This window comes from Miniopterus schreibersii (assembly GCF_964146895.1).
Source record: "Miniopterus schreibersii genome assembly, chromosome: 15".
Lineage (NCBI taxonomy): Eukaryota > Metazoa > Chordata > Mammalia > Chiroptera > Miniopteridae > Miniopterus > Miniopterus schreibersii.
Window position 1 is genome coordinate 8,301,931 of NC_138115.1, and position 20,398 is coordinate 8,322,328.

General features: G+C 45.5%; 1 protein-coding gene across 7 annotated transcripts in view; it reads left to right on the forward strand.

Moving 5' to 3' along the window:
• PRICKLE2 (prickle planar cell polarity protein 2) overlaps window positions 1–20,398 on the forward strand; it is a 301,504-nt gene that overhangs the window by 172,322 nt on the left and 108,784 nt on the right. The window contains exon 1 of one of the 7 annotated variants that reach the window (XM_081160280.1): window positions 17,088–17,596. The exons of the other annotated variants lie outside the window; for them this stretch is intronic. The gene's annotated coding sequence lies outside the window, so the exon portion shown is untranslated. Of the gene's footprint in view, window positions 1–17,087; window positions 17,597–20,398 lie in introns of those variants that run through there. 7 annotated transcript variants of the gene reach the window in all.

The following is a 20,398-nucleotide window of genomic DNA, read 5'->3' on the forward strand; positions in this document are numbered from 1 at the left end:
TGGGAGATGAGGGCCACTAGCATGTATACAGCCCTGACTTCAAGAGCTTCTAAGCCATTATTTCCCAGTTTTTCCCAGATTGAGAAACCCAGTATACCCCAGAGGTGGCTTTCCTGACCTTCCTCATCTATCCATCCAGCTCTTTCTATTGTGGAACACTTGAAAATATTGGAATTTTTGGCAGGACATTTTAAAGGATTAGAATTGAACCTTTTTTAAAGTAAGCTTTGGAAAATTGAAAGAAAATCCATTGTTATCTGTACAGTGAACTTAGTTATTCTCTGAGAAATATTGGCTTGAAATTGTCCTATGCTGCTTTCTTACCTCTTATTACTAATAATTCACCCCGTTGACATAAAGTGGCTAAATAACTTAATTCCACATTCTTTAGGCATGATATTGATGTTGTAGTGTATATCTTTAATTACAAAAATAATTACACACGTTGATTGAAGTTTGCCTGCCCAGTTTTGAAGGATTCAGGGTACACTGTTGTATGCTATGGCACACTGATTGAGAACTATATAGGTCTACTGACACCCTCAGTGTAGTCATATATGTGTATTGGGTATGCAATTATGTATATCCTTCTATTTTGAGTTGTGATCCATCTGAGTCAAGGATTGTGCCTTAGTCTTCCTATATCTGGTGACCAAATGAGGCCAAGAACATGCTAATGTATGGTTTGTTGAAGGCATGTATGAATATATCCATTCCCCCCACACACACACACACACAACCAGCCACATTCACTAAGTCCAGGGTAACTGAATGTCAGCCCCAGCCAGGAAGAGAGGGAGAGATCCCCTAAATATTACTTGATAATATATCCCAACATTTTCAAGTGAGAGACTAATTACTGCATCAGTTACTGCATGACTCCCTCCACTGCCTAGCTCATCTCATAAGCTCCCTTAAAATGACAAGGCACAAATAAATATACAAATCACATATTGAGGTGGTGTTTTTCCACTTGAACTGAGATCCCAGGGTTTCTAGCTGTGGTTACCAAGTGGTGACACAAACATTTTCACTGAGCAAAATCAAACACCATGAGCTATTCCATTACTGGAGTTGATTTCAGTAGCATATCAAGGTCAAAATACTGTAACTTCCCCAATGCTGGAAAGGCTGTTGTAAGCCATGCTAATTCCATACAAGTTCAGGCTGCTTTTCTCTTACTTGTTTTTCTTTTGTCTTGATTCATTGCTCTGTCGAAAGGATGGTAGGTACCTCCCGAAAAGACTCAGCTTGCCCCATCCCATAATTTGATTGCCACAAATTGAAATACTAAGAATGATGAGATGAAAGAACATGGGTAGTAGAGAAATAACATATTAGGAGGCTCAGAGAGACCATTTTATGAAGTGGAAATGGTCAAGGGCATTGGGAGCATTTGCCAAAAATATGTATTTGTTGGAGAATTCAACAAGGTCCTAATTAGAATTAATACCTCCCATTTCTGAGCCTCAGTCTACTCATCTGTGTGATAAAGTGATTAAATTTAACACCTTCCAATTCTGTTTACCGTAATCACAATAACTGAAATTTTGCATTATTACTGCGCCAGGCACTCTGCTTAAGACTTCATCTGCATTTCCTTTTTAATCCTCAGGATACCCTTATCTTTCCCATTTTACACTGAAAGTCTCAAAGAGGTTGAGTAATTCAGCTACAGCCACAAGGCTAGTGAGTGGCAGAGCTGAAATTCTGACTTAGTATGTTTAATACGAGCCCTGGGGCTGCTCACCTCTCCCTTATATGGCCCCCGAAGGCTGCAATAACTTTTTGCAAGGTAGATTTTTTAAACTACTGCTAGACCGGTGCTTCTCAGTGGGGCAGTTTTGTTCCCCGGGGGACATCTGGCAATATCTGGAGACATTTTTAGTTGTCACAGCTTGGGAGAGGGGCGCTACTGGTATGTGATGGAAAGAAGCCAGGGATGCTAATAAACAGTGTACAACAGATGGCATAGACCCCACAACAGAGAATCATCAGACACAAATTGTTTATATTGCCAAGGTCAAGAAACCCTGCCCTCGACGCAGCCTCTAAACGCCCCCTTCACCACTGTCCACAGAAGATAAATACAAAGTGCCAGTCCTCGAAGGAGGACATCCCTGATTTTAGAGTTGTGTACAGATGTGCATCCCAATCCAAACCCCTCAGTACACACACCCCTGCCTTTAAGAGCCACGGGCCTTGGTGCAGACAGACCTAAGTCCAAATCCCTGCTCTGTTCCTTTCTGGTTTTCTTTAGGGCCATCACTTATGCTCTGAAGCCTCATGTTTCTCATCCCTCAAGTGGAGATGATTAATCATTCTCTATCTTGAGATGGCTGGGACATAGTAATAGCTCATTTCGTCATCACACCCTTCTCTCATCATTGCCTCTCTTCCTTTTATGAACATCCCAGTGAGCCTGTGCTCCTCTTAAGATGGCCAGGTATGCTCTTGGCTCCATCGTTCATGCTGGCAGGAGCCACAGACTGTCATTTGTAGATTTAAACACATCGGGGATGGTGTAGGTGAAATGCACCCATAGAGGAGCGGCGCTAAAGTATTGGTGGCCCATGCAAGTGAAGGGGGGGCTGGCGGGGGGCGGGGTAGAAGCAAAAGAATCCAGGAATCTTGGCCCCTGGCCAAGGCATCCACTGCAGCGGACTCTCAGGGTTGGCTAGTTTTATTGTAGAATAAATTGTTGCTCTACAATGTAAATGGAAAATTAACTTGTGTAACCAATCAAAGAATCTTTGCGATTCTTTGTGAACCATGCCACCCAGATAAGCTGAAGATTTATGTATTTTCTTTCAAGAGACCTTTTCTTGGGTAGACAGTGTGGGAAAAGTTGAAAAAGGGGGAGAGGGAGGAACTTCCTTCGTGAAAAGGCCCCCTCCCCGTGAAAAATGTGGAGTTCGCAGCGCTGTGCCTGGTTCATGTAACAGGTTACAACGCAAGGTTCCAGCTAGACAGCTAAGAAGGTGACATTAAATATGCCCTTTCCTTCTGTAAGAGAAGATCATTATCGCTGTGTGCACATTATTTATTTATTTGGGTCAGTGGGGGTGTGGGAAGGAGAGGAAAGAAAACTGAATGAGGGCGGAAGGCTCCAGATAAGACCTCTGATCCCTTAAGCTGCTTGCAGAAAAGCGAGAATATGATTGGAAGGCCCGCCTGGGACTCTGAGTGTCCCAGAGAACCCTTCAGCCGAGCTGAGCAAAATCTGGTGCGCCGAGGGATTTCTCTCCCTGGTGTGAGGCGCCATGAGAGGACCAGTCGGGGAACATCATGCATTTCGATTTAAGGACGTGTTTAGATGCCTGATGTAAAGGAAAACACCTTTTCCTTGCTGGGCCAACCAGCAGCTTTGGGCTGCTGACAGGCCACGTCGTGCGCCTTTCCCGGCCATGCTGCTGGCTCGCTCTCCCAGCGGCCCTGGGAGGGGTGGCAGGGATGGTTTTTGCACTTGGACACAGAGCCTCTGAGAGGGTCGCAGTCTCACTCAAGTTACAGCGTCAAGAACAGATCATGGCCTGGAGCCCCTATCCTGAAATTCTAAACCAAGCTTCATACTGTTGTGATATTAAAGCTCCTTAGAGATCATTGAGATGACTCCATAATATAAAGTACTGAAAGCTGATGAGTGTAAAATACACACACACGTATATACTTACGCATGTCTATATACAGATCACATTTATGTCAATATAAGTAGATGAATGAGAAATGGGCAGTGTAATAAATGTGAACTGACCCTGCTCTGGGACTTGAGAGAATAGGTAGGCGAGACTGTGGAAAACTAGAGTGTGTCCCCAGCTAAAAGAGGGCTGTCCCATTTACTCCAGCTGATCGCTGCCTCTTGGGAAATTGAACTCAATGAGGCCAGATCTGTGGTATTTTTGTCTTGTTTTATTTTTTAAGAGAAGCTGTTGTGGTCAGCAAACTACAACCTCCAGGCCCATTCAGCCCAGTACCTGTTTTGATAAAGTTTCATTGCAATATAGCCACTCCCATTTGTTTACAGGCTGTGACAATTTTCAGGCTAGAACAGCAGAGTTGAGTAATTGCGACAGAGAGAGACAGTATGGTCTGCAGAGCCTCACACAATTTCACTTGGCCCTCTACACAGTGCCCTGACCTCCAGGACCAATGAACAGGTATGTGGTGAATTCCACCTCCAGGCCAAACCTGTCAGCTGCGTCTAGTCTCCTGCCTCTGCTCACCCCTTCTGCCTCTCTTTGGCACTCACTCAGTAGTGGTTGATGGGGATTACTTAGACCACAGGTTCTCAAACTGACATCTGCATGCAGAATTCTTCAGCAGGCTTGTGAAAACTGGGATGAGCAGGCTCCACTTCCAGAGTCAGCAGGTCTGGGTGGGCCTGAGAATCTGCACGTTCAGCACGTTCCTTGGTGGAGCTGATGCTGCTGGTCCAGGATCATGCTTGGGGAACCAAGGACTCAGACATACCATGTTGTTCAGGAGGTTTCAAAGCACCTGGTCAATCAAGAGGGTGACTCAGTTGGCCCAGAGAGAGGAATGAATTCTCTAGAACCTCTGGGACAGACTCACTGAGACATTGCACAGCCCCCGCAGGGACCATGAAGAATTCTGGATCCTCAGAGTCCTGCAGAGTTGCTGTGTTGCCTCAATTTGCAGAGCGTCTCTTGGGACCCATCTGGGATGGTCTGCATGGCCTGCCAGGGGGCTCTAGCTATATGTAAATATTCTGTATTTCCCACGCCCAGGAGTCCTGGAGTACCTTGTCCTCCCAACTGCTCTCCTTGACCCAGCCAGTCTCTTGGGAGGTATGACGGCCTCTACATATAGCTGGCTGAAACCAAGACATCTTATATCAAGATTAACCCAAACCTAGGATGGGATGGGAAGAACACATTCAGCAAGCTAAATAAAAATGGTAAGAACAGCTATAAATAGAAGAGGAAGGAAACACATTCAGAAATTAGAGGAATGCTTGCAGTTAAAAGCTATTTTGATTTCTCTAAGCCTCAGTTTCCTTATCTCTGGTAGGGACTGTTGGTATAACCTTGAAAGGTTTTTGTGAGAGTTAAATTAGATGCTGTGTATGTGGTAACTGTCCACCTGTATCTCTAATGGCTCGGCACTCCAGATGGCTGTCATCCCAAGGATACCAAAGTCTCCAAAGGATCCCTTTGCAGTGTCGGTGGGTAGCACCTGATGGCTCTGCCAAAGAAGCATCTGTTTTCTCTGAGCAGCTGACTCCAGCCACTGGCTGAGTCTAACCTCTTTCACTGCTGGCATTTCTGGTTGCCAGCTAGCTGAACCCCCTCTGTGTATCTCCTTTCTGGCTGGGCTCCTAATAGCCCTTCCTTCCACGGCCTCCCCAGCTGTGATGAGTTGAGCAGCAAAGACTCCGCCAGCTCAGCCCCCAGCAGGGCTCTGTGTGTGCCATTTAAGGGAAGAGAAATGTGGCTCCTGCCGGATGAGTCAGGGGCTGACACCTCAGAGAAGGGGTGCTAAATAATTCACCCCAGCAGCCTGCTCTGACATCCATCTGGGCCTGTCCCCTGGTGACCTGAGGATGCATCAGCAGGGTTCCTGCTTCCTGTGGCATCACAGGGAGCAGGAAGAATAAATAAGGCTGCATGAAAACCGCCCTGGCTGTCGGGGGCTCCACAGGCCCCAGGGTCAGGGAAGAACACATCCTGGGTGGCCCGATCAGTGTGTGCTGACGGCCACTCAAATCAAAGCTTCGATGTCCTCACTGTACCAGGCATGACTGATGGTATGTTACACTCAGACTCTATACACATTTTTAAAGAACCTGCTGTGTACTTGGCAATTTTACCAGTATTATCTCATATAACCCAGAAAGTCCATGAGGCAGAGACTGTTAGATGAGGCTCCGAGAAGAAAAGTGATATCCCAGTTCACACAGCTCATAATAAGGGGCAGAGACAGGATTTGCCCTTGGACATGGCCCCAGTGACAGAGCTCCTGTCATCCAGCTGTCCCTGGCCACTGGGGAATTTTCTTTCTCCTCCTGACACTGGATCTCGGTGGCTCAGACTCCCACGCGTTAGGCCCAACACTACCAGCCTTTCTAAAGGGAAGCATGTTATGGTGCATAAATAAAGCTCTCCCACTGCTCATCTAGGCTGGAGTTTCACGTTCTGATACCTGCTTTTTGTAGTTTGCACCCTGCCTTGGCCTAGTCTGCTGAGCAAGATGGTGGCTGGGAGGCGGTGATCAAAATGCTGACCTTGTCCCTGGAACTCCCTGCCTTAGCAAGGTGCGCGTCCTCAGGCAGGATTCCCAGGTTCTCCTGCAGGGCCTGACAGCCTGGCGTTGATGAGTGGGAATAGGGTCCTGGAGCAGAATGGTGGATTAGGACAGAAACAGAATGATGGGGCTTTTTCTCAGCCCCGCAGGCCAGGAAGACTCAGTTCTAAGAAGTTAATTTTACAATCACACAAATAATCTGCTTTTATAGCCACCCTCTCCTTAGATGCACAGTCACCCTGGTGTGATGGATGAGTGGGTCTGTGGTTACTGTGTGCAGAATGCTTTGAGAAGATGATTTCAACTCATATAAAGTCATCACCACTATTTACATTTTTCAGAGGGGCTTCTGAAGAACAGAGAGGTTAAGTAACTTCCTTAATGGCACACAGCATGAGCCAGAGCCCAGCATCAAACACAGACTTCCTGATTCCAATTCCAGGGTTAAGGTCCATTATAGCTGAACTTAGCCAGATAAACTAGATGCCCTTTACAGCAAGCTACTTATAGATGTCAAAGAATATTGAAGATTAAAAGGAACAGAGGCAGCATCCAGTATGATGGGTTGAGGGATATTTACACCATAGCTACGCTTTTCATTCTTTTTTCTGCATCAGTCAGCTGCCTGATGACATTCACAGGTATGACAGTCTCCCAGGGTTGTGATCAGTTTCTGAGGAAATTGCAAAAAAATAAAAAATGTTATGTGGAAATATAGAACTGCAGTTATTCATAACGTCACAACCATGAGCGGGTCCTCACCATGGCAGTTTGTGGTCGGCCGTGGCATACGTAGGATAGGGTGTGGGTCATGAGCACTCCATTCATTCATCCCATATTTATTAAGGGCCTACTATTCTAGGCTTTGAGGGTTTTGTGTGTGTATGTGTGTGTGTGTGGTTTTTTGTGTGTTTTTTTGTTTGTTTGTTTGGTTGGGTTTTTTGTGTTTTTTTTTTTAAATTGACAAAAATTCTGCCCTCCCCCAAATGGAGCTTACATCGTAGGGCTCCACAGGGAGACAGACCATATAGCAACATAAACAAGTAAATGTATTGTGATTTAAGAGAGTTAAGTGCTGGGCATCAACTTCCAAATGGCAGTGTGAGGAGCACAGCGGACCCTTTCACCAAGGAAACAATCATTTGACCGCTGAAAATTATTTTAAAAAACAAAACGTTTAGGGTTTCTGAAAACTGTCCCAAGGTTAGGTAGCAAATAAGAGAAAATCTATTCAAGAAAATCTACTAAATCTTGGTGACAGTGAGCCTGTGGCATTTGAGCCATACCACGTATCTCCCCCTTCCCTCCAACACAGATCAATGTGACAGAAACTCAACTCCTAGAGTATGCAGCCAGGAAGATGGAGCTCCTTCTCTATCTGGCTCTCGTCTGAAGCTATGGTTTCACCCAGGGAGGGGCCACCTCAAAGACTGGCAACGCCCTGCCCCTGCAGAGGAGCCTTACTTTAGTCAGATCAGACTGTGGAGTAATTTATGCCCCAGGATATTGTTGAAAACAGTAGAACAATCAGCTAGCAATTAGTGGAGGCTAACATATGGGTGTTACCAATAAATATAGACCAGCCAGGTAATCAGGGAAGCTGTTCAAACCCTTTGAGGAGCAATGTTAGAGGCTGCACGCTGCAGGGGAAGCCGACTTCACTCAACTTGTCTAGCTATCTATTAAACAAATAAGCAAACAAGAAGCTCCAGAAAAGGGAGGGGGAAGCCAGTGTCCAGAATTGCTATAATAATTATCTAAAGTGTTCAGTTTTCAATAGAATATCATGAGTCATGCAAAGAAACAAAAAGTGTGACCCATGCACAAGGAAAAAAGTAGGCAAAAGACGCTGCCTGTGAGGATGCCTAAATGTCAGGTTTACCAAAGACTTCAAAGCAGCTAGGATGCATTCAAAGAACTGTAAGAAGCTGTCTAAAGAATTAAAGGAAAGCATAATGGCAGTGTCTCATCAAATAGAGAATGTCAATAAAGAGAAATTATTTTTTAAAATTATTAAAAACTATAATAACTGAAATGAAAAATTCGCTAGAGAGGCTGAATAGTAGATTTAATCTGGAGGAAGAAAGAATCTGCAAAGTGAAGGTAAATCAATAAAGATTATGCAATCTGAAAAATTGGGAGAAAAAGGGACAAAATGAGGAAAAATGAACAGCCTTTGAGAGTGTGGGATACCGTTAAGCATACCAACATATGCGTGATGGGGCCGCCTAAAGAAGAGAGAGAAAAAGGAGCAGAAAAAAGTATTTGAAGAAATAATGGTAGAAACTTCCCAAGTCTGATGAAAAATGCTAGTTATACTAGCATAGAAAAGTGCTAAGATAATGTGCTCCAAGGAAGTAAACTGAGATTAACCGTAGTCAAAATGTTGAAAGACAAAGACAAAAAGAAATTCTTTAAAGCAGTAAGAGAAAACAGCTCGACACATATAAGGGAACTCCAATAGGATTGACAGCTGATGTTTCAGTCTTGGCAAAGAGCTTGGTAGTTCCCTAAAATGTTAAACAGAGTTTCCATATAACCCAGCAATTCCATTCCTAAAAATATACCCAAGAAAAATAAAAACATGCATCCTCACAAAAACTTGTACATAAATGTTTATGGTAGCATTGTCGAGGATAGTCAAAAAGTAGAAACAACCCAGATGTCCATCAGTTGATGAATGGATGAATAAAAAGTGTATCCATATCATGGAATATTATTCAGTAATAAAAAAGGGCGCTCTCATACAAGCTGCAACATGAATATTACAATATTACACTAAGTGAATTGACAGCATTACACTAAGTGAAAAAATCAGTTTTAAAAGATCACATAGGATTCCATTTACATGAAGTGGCATGAATGGGCACGTTTATAGAGACAGAAAGTATATGTGTTTGCCTAGGACTAGAAACAATGGGGCAAATGGGGAGTGATTATTAAGGGGTTTCTTTTGGGGTTGGTGACAGTCTTCTAAAATTATATTATGATAATTGCATAACTCTATAAATATACTAAAACCTATTTAGCCATACACTTTAAATGGATGAACTGTATGATATGTAAATTATATCTCAATAAAACTGTTAAGAGTGCCAAGTGCTAAGAAGAAAAATGAAGTACAGAAGAGTTGGCAATATTAGGAAGGTGGAAGGGAAGACAGTCTCAAGGCAGGAAGGCTAGAGGTGACATTTTTAAGACTTGAAAAGGTGAGAGGATAAGCTATGCTATCTGCAGAAGGGACATTCCAGAGGGAACGGCAAGTGCAAAGGCCTAGAGGCAGGCAGGTGCCTGGTGTGTTTGGGGACCAGCATTCCAGTGACATCATGGCAGAAAGTAGCAGAAGAGGGTGTCAGGGACATATATCTCAAGGGCTGACTCTGAAATGAACAGCATTGGTGGGCCTGGAGCAGAAGCATGCCATGGCCTCATGTTTGTTTCCAGAGAACCACTGTGGTTGCAGTTACCAGGTGGAGGCATGTGGCTTTTGTCACCATTCAGCAGAGGTGTCAGTGGCTTGGAGCAGGGTGAGAATAGAGGAGGTGGTGAGGAGATGTTAGATTCTGCATACGTTTTGAAGGCACAGCCAACGGGACTGGTCAAGGGTTACAAAATGTTCAGTTTAAGTGGTCAGATAGTAAATGTTAGGCCTTGCAGGCCACACAGTCTCTGTTGCAGCTGCTCAGCTCTGCTGTTGAAGCATAAATAAGACAGTACATAAGTGAACGGGCATGATTGTGTTCCAGCAAACCTGCATTTGCAAAAACTCGAGGCAGACCCAATGTGGCCAGTGGGATATGGTTTGCTGGCTCCTGGATTGGATGTCAGGGGCAAGAGAAAGAAAATAGTGAGGGTGTCTTGAAGGTGTTAGCCCTTAACCGCGGGAAAGATGAAGTTCCACGAACTGAATAGTGAATACTGCAGAGGGAGCAGATGTGTGGTGGATATAAAGACCTGAGGTCTGGACTTAGGAAATTTGAGAAGCCTTTTAGACATCCAAATATAGATGGAAGCCTTGAATTCATGGAAAGCCTGGCCTGGAGTCGTCAGCACAGAGGTGGTATTTAAAACCCTAGACCAGATCAAAGAAGTGAATGCAGGTGGAGAAAAGTGGAGGTCCCAGGACTGAGCCCCAACAGTTGGCTGTCAGGGAAATGAGGATGAGCCAGCAAAAGAACCTCGTGGAAGCTGAGAAAGTATTTCAGAGACGTTACCTCTATCCTTTCCTACTCACAAAATCATGTTGGAATACAAATGAGCAGAGATGTTCTTAGAGGAATAATCCTGAATTCCCTCTAGCTTCCAGATAAGAAAAATCACTGTCAAACTTTTTCTTGGACAGATACTCATTAACTGTCAGGTCTCCAGGCACTGGGCTAGGTGCTTGGAATAGAACGGCGAGCCCGAAAAGGCAGTTCCTGCCCTCAGAAAGCATCCTAGTTAGAGAGAGCGATGCTAACTGCGTGGTCATTGACGCTCAAATGGATCCTACCATAAGCAAGGTGTCGAACTATGAGACAGGACAGGATGTCTAAAGGAAGGACACACACCTACGACAGAAGTAACCTGAGTGTTGTACAAGGGACTGATCTAATTGGGGGACCAGAGACACTCTGCATTTTTCTCTGTTTAATGTTATTTCCAGCACACCACACCCTGATGGGGACACACCTAGTTTGATGAAAGGAAGAGCGAGAACCTTTGAATTAGAGGGAGAACTATGGACTTTGTAACCAGACCCAGGACCCAGTCTCAGCTGTGGGTCGCAGTGTCACTCTTGCATGCTCTGTGAGCCTCGGTGTCCTCACCTGTAAGTAAGAAGTAATAAGAGCTACAGTTTGGGATTATGGTGAGGACTGAATGAGAGAAAATGTGCACACCTGCGATAGACGTTCTTCCTATCCCTTGAGAAAAACAATGTCAGTTTGTACGTCTGTGACATTTTTTCTTCCAGGATAATTTTCCCAAGACAGGTATTTGCTGCCAGTTTGCTATTTTATGAGGCAAGGAGCTTTTTAGTCTTTTTCCAGGGTATCTTCCACTTGTCAGCACTCTCTCAAGAGAAGCGTGTAGGAGGTTGAGAGCCTGCATTTAGGAAGTGCTGGAAGACCAAAGCATCCCTGTGCGATTCCTGTTTGTTCGCCCGGTCCTTGACATAGAGAAAATGCCGTTTTCTCTGGCTGTTTAATGAAAATTAGTAGCTCCCCAAAGCTGCTATAAAAGTGCAGCCTTCATTATCTCAAACAAAAGTAATGTTTGCCAACACAGCATGTCACTTTTAACAATATTTTCACAGAAACGTGCAGTGGTGAGCATGTTTAAATCCTTGATGCAGTTTTTAATCTTTTGGGGAAAGGAGCAAACTCTTCAGCAGTCTTTCATTTTGATATGCCCAGGCTGGCTTGTCCGTATTTCTCCTTTTAATTAATGTAATTAAGAGAGGATTAAAAACTATGCTAAAATTTTGCGCATTAGATTATGTATTGGGATTGAGAATAATGAAAATGTATGAAATGTGGCTGATTCCTAAGATGGTAGGAGAAAGAAAAGCAAGGCCTCTTTCCCAGATTGAAAGCGCACCGGGTTATTTTCCACAAGATACAGAAATGTGCCGTGGTCTAAAAAGCACTTGAGAATGGAATCATATACAGATGGATGAAGAAGAAAGGTCTGGTGGGGCGATGGGGTGGAGGTGTCCTGTGTTTGTCATGAACAATTTCATCAGTTCTGGTTGCACCTCTCATTCTTGCTCCCTCTTTGAAAACCAAGTGGGGAGTAATAGTAACACCTGCTCTATGCTAGGTACTGTACTTTCTATCATTTAACTCATCTACCCTTACCCAGACCTGTGGTAGATAGATGTCTTCAGTTTTTGACAGAGAGACCGAGTCTTAGAAGAGGTGAGTGGCTGCTGTTACCAAGGTCATGACGCTAGGAGAGAACAGATCCAGTTCTCTCTTCTGTTGCTATAACCTGCAAATTACGTGTTAAGATCACAGATACACAAGAAAGAAGCAGACTAGATCCCTGAGTCACTGCTTGGAATGGAGGTGCTGCCGAGAGAGCCTCTAGATCTCCAGTCAAGTTTGTATGAGTGGGAAATCCATTTTTCTTGTATTAGACCTTTGAGATCTGATTATTTGTTACTGCACAATAGCCTAGCCTAGCCCAACTAACATAACAATTCTCTGTCAGCCTCCTCTCCCTCATTTAAAAAAATTTACTGGACTTTGAAATTTAAATGTCAGAGAACCACGCTGAAGTAGGTTACTTAAAATTATATAACCCACCCCCCTCCTCTGTGTGTGTGTGTTTTGTATGGAAATTTCTGCAATAATTAATAAAGAATAATACGAGAATAAACTTCATGTTTCACAACTGTAAACGTACTTTTGCCAATCCATATACATACATATATATATATAACTTTAAAGAACCATATTCTTTCTCTGTCTCATTATATAGAGAGAGTATGGTTCTTTAACATGATATATCATTATCAGACACACAATAACGCACATACTTTTTAAAATAAAATAAAATAAATGAATTTAAGACCTTTATTAGATGTGTGATTTGAAAGGTTGGTAATATCTCTCATAGCAATTAGTATTTCACAAGAGCAGGACCCGAAGGTACTGATCTGAACCAGCTAGGACTGGTGCTGTCTTTATCTTATTAAAGTGCCCCTAAAACCAAGACAGTACCATTGCTCTGAGTGACCCAGGCCGGTCCCATCATCTCAGTACTCAAAAGTCTTCCGTAGGTCCTAGGAAATCCCTCTTTCGTCCATTTAAAATCCATTCCTTTTTATTTTACACCTATGGAAATGGAGATTAAAAATTGTTCCGGTGCTGGCCCGGCCAGTATGGCTCAGTGGTTGAGTGTCATCGCATGCACCAAAAGGTTGCTGGTTCAATTCCCGGTCCAGGCACATGCCTGGGTTGCAGGCTCTATCCCCCGTAGGGGGCGTGCAGGAGGCAGCTGATCAATGTTTCTGTCTCTCTCCCTCTCCCTTCCTTTCTCTGAAATCAATAAAAACATTTAAAAAAAATTGTTCCCATGCCTGTCCTCATTGAAGTCTTCCTCTAGGAGGCCACAGTCCTTGTCGTCATTTATGCTTGTCTTCTTTAAAGTAACCAGCAATTATTCAGTCCTCTCCCCTTAATCCTCTAACAAGATTTTGACTAATGCCAGCCAGAGGGGAGAGATGATTTGATTTTCCCGCATGTGTGGAGCGGCCGCTTAGTCATGACCTGCCTGCGTCTCGTTGGCCTGGTGCCCACGCAGACGAGCCTTTTCATTCTGCATTTGTGTGAACACTTTTTTCTCATACTCATGTTCTTTCTCCTGCCTGCAGCACCCTCTCTAGCAGCTAAAGTTTGACCTTGGCTATTTTAGCAGTCTTTTCATTTATGGTTTCTGTATCTTTTCTGGATGTTCCTCATTATATAAAAAAAATTATTTTTGGCCTTCCACCTGACTCAAATCGGACTTTTCTTGATTTCTGATCGCCTCGACCACAATCAGTCTTGTCCTCCTTGCCCCTGTTTCTAAATACTATATGCAGTTATGGTCGTTTATGTAAACCCCTTGTTGTCCTATCTAAATAGAAAGTTCTGAAGGTTGGCAGCTGCATCCGTGTCCCCCAACAAGTGTCCTGCATTCCACAGAGTCCCATTAAATACCTGAGTGTCTCATGTGCATTGCCTGTTCTCCCCCATCCCCCGCCCAAGAAGTTTGTTGTCATGAATGTGGAATTTCATCTGTTTGTGTAAAAACAGTGAGAGTTTTATCCCTATTTACCAGATCTCTGAAATTTCCGAAGTAGTTATTGCCTCACCTTCTCTAATACCTAACAGCATATTTTCCAAAAATCCTGATTGAATGGTCTCCAGGATGAAAATAATTAATCACAAGGAATTATCGATCCGTGGGTTGTGTTACTTCAGTGGTCTGTGCAAGGGCGATGCATAGGTCCCCAGCTTCCCCACTGAGCATAGTCACGGAGAGCGTGCTGTCAGGACGACCAGCGTGCTTTGCGCCCTCCCCCTGCTGCCTATAATTAGACCTTTGAGAACTCGGCACCAGCGCTATCATAACACGAGCCACACTCTTCTCTAATTGCTGCAGAATTGTCTTCCCCTCTCATTTCCAGGCTCTTTTAAGGCAGGGCCCATCTTTGTGTCTGTCACCACGAGGTCCATCAGGCCTACCACAGTAACTGACAAATCTTAGGAGTTCGTTTAACAAGGGAATGGATACATGAGAGTGCACGAAGCACCCATGCTTCCCAGAAATACAGCCCTGTTGTGTGTAGCGCAGCCTCCGAGCAGGAGGCCCTCTTGCCCCTTGGCCGTTTTTACTGCTTCCTTTCCCAGTTTCACAGCCGTCAAAGTGTGTGCGATGCTTCCTGTAGGAAGAGGGCGTCAGCAGCTCACCCACATTAGGTGGGATTCTGAGCTGTGCCCTGGGAATGGAGGTGATTTTGCAGTCTTCCAGTTACCACTTCCTTCCTGCCTTTTCAACTTAGCCTGGTCAGTTAGCTGATTAGTGCCAAACTTAGCAGTGAAGGCACCGTTAAGCCCACCACCAATAGCTGACATCCATTGAATGTTTGCTGCGTGCTCAGCTCGTGCTAAGTGCTTCCCATTCATTCTCATCTGATCCTCAAAACAGCCCTGCAAGGGTCTGCACCGTTGTTGTTGTCGTCCCTGTTTTGAAGGGGAGAACCTCAGGCCCCAGATCGTGGACTTAGCGAGCCCTGGAGCCAGGGTCTGCCCCCAGGCAATCCATTCAAGGTCCCAGGTCCTGTTGGTACCCCTTCTAAAGTTGATAGTCATGTGTCCTATCTATCTAGACGAAGATTAATCTCTCTCACTTTGTGTTCAGCTTCCCTCTTTACTGCTTTGCTGACAATCACTGTGAGTCGTTTCCCATAATTATTTTATCGTGCTGATGATAAGGAGGTCAGATGGTAGTGGGCCCAGATGAGGAAACTGGAGCATAGAAAGTCAGATGATTTGTCCATGGCCACACCAGGGTAGGATGTCACTGCTTCCCGTTGGCCATGGGTGGTTTCAAACGGTCACATTTGACATTCTACTTCTTGAAGGATATGGAGGTCTGGTTGAACTATCCACTTCCCCACATGCTCTGAGTTCTGTATGATGGAGACTTAGCAGAGTATTACTCCCTCGGTTGTACTCTATTAGTGAGAAGTTATCCCAGGTCTCGCGATTTTCACCAAGAAAGGTCTGTGAATCGGAGAGAAGCATTCTGAAAGAAGTTATTAAGCATTATTAATACAATTACCTATAACAAAAGACATAATTTAACTTCCCCACATCCAGCAAAAAATTCATCTGAAGCTTCAGAAACTTCAGCTGGAAGGGCAGAGCTCATGAGTGCCTTCTCAGGTGGGGAGTGGCGGCAAGGAGCCGGGCTGGCTGCGTTGTCCTCAGGGCCACTAATGCGCATCGTGGAGCACACCGCTCTCCCAGCCTCCCAGCCCCCCCTTCCCCCTCCACCTGAGGAACCCACTGTGTTTCTTATCACAGGCACAGGGTCCAAAATATTGGCTCATGCTCACCTCTCACCTGGCCCAGGATACTGCATCGGCAGCATTGAAAGAACAATTGATTTTAAACAATGAAAGATGACCATGGAAATACTCAGAGGATAGAAACAGTGGCCAACCTAGTGGAAGGAAAGCCTTGGTGAATTTTTCTGACTTCATAACATCAAAAATAACTTATTTCTTGAGTATGTGGCATCATGTCAATCCTCACCACAGTTCCATTCAATATTTTCACTTTATTGCATTAAGACATGAGGTAGGGGAGAGCAAACACTGTGCCTAGCACAGAGTAGGTGCCCAGAAAATATTTATTGAATGAAGGGATGGTACAGAGGAAGAAATCGAAGGCCCCCAAAGTTACTTGTCCAGGATCACTAGCAGAAAGCTAAACTAAGATTTGAACCCAGGACTACCTACCTCTAGAGTTCTTTCTTCGTGATTGCTTGGATAGGCCTCTTTGTTGGTGCAGAGAAATGGAGATTGGAGACGCAAAGGTGTTTTAACAAGGCTCCAGCCTGAAGTCTAGGAAATGTGTGACCTTGGAAAAGGCCCTTCTCCGCACAAAGCCTCAGTTTCCTAATCTGTAAAATGGAGAGATGAAAGCAGTGCTCTCTGGGGGTCTAAGTCTCCTCAGATGCTCCAGGCAGGTTTATGCTTTGTCATCGCCCATGCTCACTCCCAGCTGGGGTTAGGGGTAGAAAGACGGGGTGACTAATTCACCACCCAAGCAGGCTGAGGAAAGTAGCGAGATGTGTTTTATTTCATGAATGCACAAAAATTCAAGGACATCGTCGCAAGCTAACACACACTCTGAAATGAAGGTTGAAGAGGAAAGAAAGTAGAGGCATTTGAAGGCTCCACACAGCTTTTTTTTTTGGGGGGGGGGTGCCGATTTCACTCCTGAGTTGGTGCAGCATATAATCTGAAACAGGCGCTCGGCTCGATCACTGTGCCCAGATCTGATCCCTTGCAGATACGTGCACCACTTTAAAAAGAAAAAGAAAAAAAAAAGACTTGTATCTATCTTTAAAGTCTCCCGTCTTAAATGTGGTATTTTGGGGCGCCTTTGGAGGTGCGTAACGGGCCTCTGCGTCCAGCAGGGGCTCGCTTCCATCTCCCGGCGGGGGAATTATTGATTTGGGAGGCCAGGCTAATTTCCATGTAAATAAATCTCGGCTCGGCCGGCGGGGACGGGACGTCCAGATGCGGGGACTGACTTGCTGACGTCACGGCTCATTAGCATGCGGGGGACGCGAGCACTGCAACGGCGACTTCTCGGGCACCTCCGGCGGCACCGCCGCCGACAGTTGTCATCGTCTCGGGGCCGAGCCGCACATTTCCTGCTTCGGCGTCTTGCGCTCCGCGGCCGGCTGACCGGGCGCCCCGAGCCTGGCCCAGGATCAGCCGGTGACGCCGAGGCCGGGGTCTGAGCCTCCCTGCAGCCCGGCGACAGCGAGGTCCTCGGGGACGCGAGCGCCCCCGAGAGGGTGGGAGTCACGCTCGCCCCGCGCGGCGGCTCCGCAGCGGGACGCGGGGCCCGCGGGGTGCTCGCCGCGCGCGCTGCGAGCCTGCCGCCCGCTTTAGGGGGGCCCCGGGCTCGGAGGCGGGTGTGCAGAAGATGCTGTGGCTGCCCGCGGGCCTGCCTGCCTCCCTGGAAGCCGGGCTCGCGCAGCGAGGGACCTGGGGCAACTGACAGCCCTGGGGCTGGGCGCAGGCTGCGGAGACTGGGCACCTCATCTTCCTCGGAGGCGGGTAAGGCGTTTGCTATTTGCTCTGAATGACAGATTCAACAGTGGCTTTTCTGACGATGCGAAAGCTAGATCTAGGGGCTTTGCACTGGGGGAGGACATCAGGCCTCCATTATCTTAGCCAGGTGGCACTTTTAGGGGCCCTGTGGCACATTTTGCCTTTTCCTGTGCCTGTTAGAAAGCGATATTGGAAAGTGGCGTGCGACAGCTATGGGGCTTTAGAAGCGACATCTCTCTAAAAGAAGTGCAGTTATCTTTTTAAAAATAGTGATGAAAGGGGAGAGGGTTTAAAAACCCAGCACCTGGGAGTGTTCTCGCACAGTAGTCGTCTCAGCACAGATGTCAGCAACCATTAGAGGATCTGAGGAGCGAGGGCGCAGCTGAGACTTCCAGGTAAAGAAATGGCGCTCGAATTGTTTAGGTTTAATTTTAGCCAATGCTTTCATCTTAGAAATGGTGACATAGCTCCAGAACATGACTGCACAGCCCGGCAGAAACATGACTCAGTATGCTCTCTATATTGGATTTCTTGCAGGAGTGTTCATAGTTAGGTCTCCTCTCTCTTGGTTTCCCCGAAAACCAGTCATTGCTAGTCTGCCGTGGAGGTCTTGCGATGAAACACAGACATTTAATCCCATTATTGTTATGTGGTCTTAGAATCTGCTGGGGTCCAACGGGACTTTTATGAACCATAAATAATCTGGGCTGGGCCAAATCACGCAGGGCAAGTGATCTGCACCAGATGCGATGCCATCCGCCGGGCCAAGCATGGCTCTTGTGTAACTTAGGCACAGAGCTTGTTTCCCCATCGAGAGAGGTCTGCCTCGTGTCGGTGCATCCACGACCACAGTCGGGGAGGGCTCCAGAGTGCCGTGAATATCTAGCCACGGACCACCGTGCACCGGAGCTGCAGCTACCAAGGCTGCAATTTGCTTTGCTTGAACACCTTTTCCCGGAGAGTGTTTTAAACCATCTCAGTGAGACTTCAACTAAACGAAGCAGCCTGGCCTCTTTGCTGGAGGCCAGCTTGGCTGCTCTGCTCCTGCTCCCTGTAAGGCTTCCTGGCTGCTGATGGCTTTCACAGGGGGGTCAAGATGAGTGTTCCCATGGGCTCCAGAGTGAGTCACAACTTGGACGGAATTGCCATATTTTGAAAATTTGGATTTGAATGCCTCCTTGAGTGCTTGTAAAGGTTTTGCCTTTCTATCAAATGTTTTTTCCCCCTAGGGAATTCTTTTTTAATGTGGAAATTAAAACACATTGGCTCCATCGGGCATTGTTGTCTGTAAACAGTCGTGTGGCAGCCAGAAATAGTAAAAATAGCAGAGTTTTAAGTGGCAGCGTTGTAAAGGTTCACCATGCAATGAAGGGGGGGAATAGAAATATAGGAAGGAAGATGCATTCATTGAAGCTCAAGGAGTGAGAAGGGAACTTAGATGTTAGACAGGACGGGATGATGTTTATCAAGGGCTCAGACTGTGGATTCAGAAAGAGTTAAAGATGCTGAGAGCTTCCCCTCTGAACACTAATTTTTGTCTGTATAATGGGAAGAGCAATGGAACCTATAGGCAGAGTGATAGGTATAAAGATTTAATGAGATGACATGTGAAAAGCCCCTAGCACGGTGCTAGCCACACAGTACATTCTCAGTAAATGTTAACTATTATTGTTGTTGTCATTATTACCTTTTTATTATGATTATACTTATTGTTGCTAAAAACAAAATAGTCAACTGAAAAGGCAATATGGATATGTTCACATCCATTTGTCTGCAAAAAGGTCTTTCTAGCAGAAAAGGTGCCATCTCTAGTCACTGTCATGTCCAAATCTATTCCCACTCAAAGGAACTTTCCACTCTGTTGATTGAGTTGACAGACTAAAGTGTATTATTCGGGGCGACTGTATTTTGCAGAATTAAAAGTGTCTGGGTGGTAAAATGAAAATCATTTAGCTCAGGCACCCTTAAGGAAGCCCTCCTGTTTGGGCAGCTGACAAGTCCCATGTGGAAAGCTGCAGGATCCAAATCGGAATGGAGGCGTTTCTGCATTTCTGTTTGCATGTCCCTTTGTACCAGCTCTGCATGTGAGAGGCAATTCTGTTCTTTCCTTACAGTGTAGACACTTGGCATTTTCTTCTCCATCCAGGGAGGCCTTTGAGTATGTGCTTCACCTGCTGGTTGGTTTCTCAGAATTGATGCCATCGTGTGGGTGACTTCTGTTTGTGGGCCGACTGTTCAGGGAAAGGAGCAGGCCTCCCTGCCCATGACCCAGTCCCCTGCCGCTGATTGTGGCCCCTGACATGCTGTGTCTTTGCCAGATTTGTGCCCTTCCTCCTTCTTTCATCAGCATACTTCAGCCATATGATTTGATGGCTGTTTCTCCCTTTCCTCCCAACATCTTGAAACTTGGGTGAAATGGAACTACAATGCAGGGGTCAGAAAGACAAGGTAAAAGTGAATTAAAGGAGCCAGAGGAGTCTGGCATAAAGCTCACTCTCAGGAAACTCATAATTGGGACTTGGTCATTTTTGGTTGCCATTGTTTTTTCAATAGAGTTGTGTTTTCCGTGGGAAATGGTGTTTATACATTAATAGCCCATCTCCGTGTGTCCTGATTGTATATGTGATCTTGAGAGAGTTGCCTAACCTCTCTGAACTTTGGTTTCTTTGTGTGAAAACTGGAAATAAATTCCCCAGGACTTGTGGGTTGCTGTGAAATGATGGTTGCAATGCCCTTGCCCAGTTCCTGGTGCCTCCTAGGTGTTGGCTTTATTTCCTTCTGATGCTGAGGACTTTCCTATTTCCCACG